This window comes from Monopterus albus, unplaced genomic scaffold (genome assembly GCF_001952655.1).
Source record: "Monopterus albus unplaced genomic scaffold, M_albus_1.0 scaffold455.1, whole genome shotgun sequence".
NCBI classification, from domain to species: Eukaryota; Metazoa; Chordata; class Actinopteri; order Synbranchiformes; family Synbranchidae; genus Monopterus; species Monopterus albus.
In genome coordinates, this window is record NW_018128335.1 from 196,300 (window position 1) to 200,307 (window position 4,008).

The window sequence follows — 4,008 nt, forward strand, 5'->3', positions numbered from 1 at the left end:
GTGTGTCTTATTAGTCCAGTCAGCATCTAGAAACACCAAAGAAGAGTTTTAGGGGGAAAAGGTGCAAATTAACAGTTGTGTGTGTTGACATTGGCTTTACTTCCTCATTGTTTGGTGTCCCACGGGGTCCCATTGTCTCTGTGTGTTAAAATAATGACTAACTGCTAAATCAAACACCCTTTTCCTTTAAATATGGGACCTAATTGAACTCAAATATGGAGAAAAATATCTGTGCTAACCGTTTCCTTTGATACAAACTGGGCTTGGAGTCAAGGGAGAAGTGCAAAAATGACCACATATTTTATGTTACTGTATATGAGCTATAAATGAGTAAACACGGGCTATACTCATTTTGTTTGCCACAGACTAAGAAATGTACAGTATCCTGACCTCACAGAGGTCAAACTCCTTAGACCTCTTGTGGACAAACTGTTATAAAACTCCAATAAGAGACGTCCAAATAGACTTATCTGGTATTTGGGAGGTGTGATGCTGCATTGCTGAGCAGACCAACAGATTGTAGAAGTTCATTGTACTTCACCATGTTGTACAGGTCTCAAAGGCTCCAAACTCAAGTGGCATTTGCTGTGTCTGAAACATGTCATCAATTCAAAGTCATGGAGGAAAATTCACTCAGTAGCAGGGTGATAAAACTCTAAATTTAACCGGGAGTCTCGGGATATTTTTAGCTATATTGGCCAATTTTTAATAGTTTTGATTTTACCTTTATATAACACATAAAAATATATTTATTATGCCAGTGTTTGATATAATTTTCAGCACAACCTAATTCTGTATTTGTACATGTTGACATACAACGTGATCATCCAGTCCTATAAATACGCCACCTGAACTTGGGCTTACAGGCTGAAAAAGCATTTCACTTGTTCAATTAGCTTCCTTTCTTGACAGATCAAGATCCTTTTTCATGTAGGAAGTGATATCAGTTTGAAAAACATTTCATGATTATGAAATCAACTTGACTGAGGCCTAAGCAAGTTAATGTGTAATGTCAAAAACTGAGCTTACTTTTATTTAATCTGTCATAAGTAATAATAATTTTCTTTATTGCACCTTCACAAAGTAAAACAAGGGAGTGATGAAGACAGTGAGAAGGTGTTCAGCGTTTCAGGAAAAGCTAATAGGTGGACCTTGAATGTTTTAATGCACTTTATCAATGTACTAGTTTATCATTTTTATTGTGGCTGATGTTTGGATTTAGAATAGATATAGAATAAGTCTGACAGTGAAGAATATGGGACAGACTTTTAGCTTTTGAACCATAGACAAAAATACAAGGCTGTGAGAAATGACTGTACATTATGGATACATATAAAAACCAGGACCACCTTATAGCCTAGATGTTATCAAAAGGCCCCATGCTGTCTGTTAGATGGGATTTAGGCCCGTATCACCGGTGTCTGAGTCAGAGGATCCTCGGGGTCTGATCTTGGCTGCGGGCCTATCCAGTCCGGATCAGACCCCTGAAACTAAATGACACAAGCTGCTACTTTACTTGGGGCTGATGGAGAGTCACAGGGTCAGACTGTAATAGGTTCTTGAAATTTCGTCGATAATTAATTGTGCTATTTTGTTTCTATTAAATAAAAATAACGTATTGAAGAAGAACTCAATTAGCGTTAATTAACCCTGCTACTAATTGCGTAATAAAAACCGGAGCGGAGGACTCCTTCTTCTTCTTCTTTGACATTGTTTCTCTGGTTCTTTAGACGGGGAATGTGGAAGGTGCTAAATTAGCTGGCTGATCCGCGCTCATTGCCGCATACACATCCCCCTATTACTGCGCCCCAGCGCCGCTTAATATTCCGGGCATGGCGGGCGCGTCTAGATAGCAGATTTATCAAATGGGAAAATGAATGTATGATGATCAGTTAAATTGAAAATCAGCGCCCGGGTGACAGGCCGCACTGACACCTCGGTAATTAGAAAGAAAAATGATGGCGTCCGAATGCATAATAGAGCAAAAACAATTTACGCTCTCCCCCCACGCCGTAATGATCGCGCGTTCAAATTGAAAATTTCTCCCGGTTGAAATTGAATTCATAAAGTGTGATGCATGAGCTGCACGGTCACAGCGGGAGGGTCTGCCCGGTCCAGGCTCGGCTTGATCGATTGGTCGTTTATGTTGGTGCCACCTAAACATCCCCACTCTCTCTCTCCCTCCCTCCCTCCCTCCCTCCATCTCACCCCCATTCACTCAGAGTTCATCCAGTGTTTCGTGGTGTAAACCTCAACTCGGAGAGATGTTGCTTCTGTTTTGACAAGTAACACGGCAGCTCAGCCGCTTTCATTTACAATTCCGAAAAGTCATTTTAATAATAAAAACACCAAAGGCTGAGCCAACGTCATATTGGCTAATGCTTAATAACAGGCGGTTTCTGGAGCGTGTGCACACCTGAGTCGCACATGACTTTGTTTGTTAAATCTCAAATAACGCCATTTGGGATAAGTAAACCTGCAGCAGACACTAACGATATTTTCTCTAGTGTAACACCTTTTAATAACACGACAGGTCTAAAATAAACATTCAGTGGGATAATGAAAGCTTGGGCTAAGTAAGTGTGAGTCTTACATTCACGTTTTGGTTCATTTGGATCCTCCAACGGGTTTGCGGAGCTTGTGGGGGATCAACAATGTTTTGTGTCTACGGGTTTTAGATAATAATATGTGGTGTTTTAGCCTGTTTATTTCAATTATCTGAAGCGGTGTCTATAAATGTATTAGACTCATTTAGGGGTCTTTTCTCTCCTCGGGCCTTTACGGGGGGGATTTCAAACCTATATTTTCTAATTAATCGCACTCTTGAAACTAACGATTATAATAAACCGTTTCCTCCTCCGAAAGGAGAGAAAAAGGGGAAATAAAAGTAGAAATTTACGCAGCGCACCCGGTGTGAACGATTTAATGTGATTGTTTCGGTCGAAGGGGACGTTTCCTCAGGCCTTACGGGAAAATAATGTCCTTATGAATTAAATAATAGGGTTATTACTTTCATTGATTTTGGCTGTCTGGGAATTTAGTGCTCAGCTTCGGTCTTAACCCATCCTCCTCCTGCTGTTTTTCACTCTCGCTCCCTCCTCGTCCCCTTGTCTAATTATTTTCCTATAAGCCCCCCGCTTCCTACAGCGCAAATAGCAAAGTCACTGAGCGAAAATTATGTAAATATTATTAAAGGGACTCGGGCAGGGAAATTCATTTTGGGTCGGCGCAGCAAAGTAAAGCTCTGTCCCTCGGATCCCCCTCAATTTATTTGCAAATAAAGGCGAGGTGACCGGGAGGGATCAGGGATATTTAGCCGGGCTGTCAACAGGGCTCCACCGTGCACCGGCTCGACAGAATTAATGGTTTTAATAATTGGGATTTCAGTTTCCGGGGAATTGGTGGCGCTTACACTTCATAAGCTAAACACGCTCTTTCCTAAACAGAGGGGGCGCACGTCCGGTGAGTGCACACGTTGGCGTACACCTGCACATTTAGAAAAATGGGTATTCTCCTCTGTCCCTAAACATCTCTAATTCAGCAATTCTTCACTTTTAATTCCCACCCTTCTTCTTACTTTTTTTTTTTTTTGCGCACAGCCAAAAATTGGTCCAAAAATTATTAATGCAAGCCAGGCACATCACTCGCCTCCTCTCTCCCTCTTCCTCCCCTATATCTTTATCTGTCTCCCCCCGAGGGACTCACACTCCTATTAGAACAAATGACGAGGGGCCCAGGCGCTTTTGTAAAAAGGCGCAGGCAGGCGGGCGCGCGCCTGTCCTATTATGTGCGACACATGATCAATAGGGCGATAACGCAGCAACATCAATATAAGCGACAGAACAATGAGGGATATCATCGAACATCTATCTTAATATAGCCGACTACAAGGGCCGTCTGACAACCGCGGCAGCTCATGAAAATTCCGCCCCACGAATCTACCACCATCTCCTCCTCCTCCTCCTCCTCCTCCTCCTCCGCGCTCAATAGACTATGCGCACTCACACA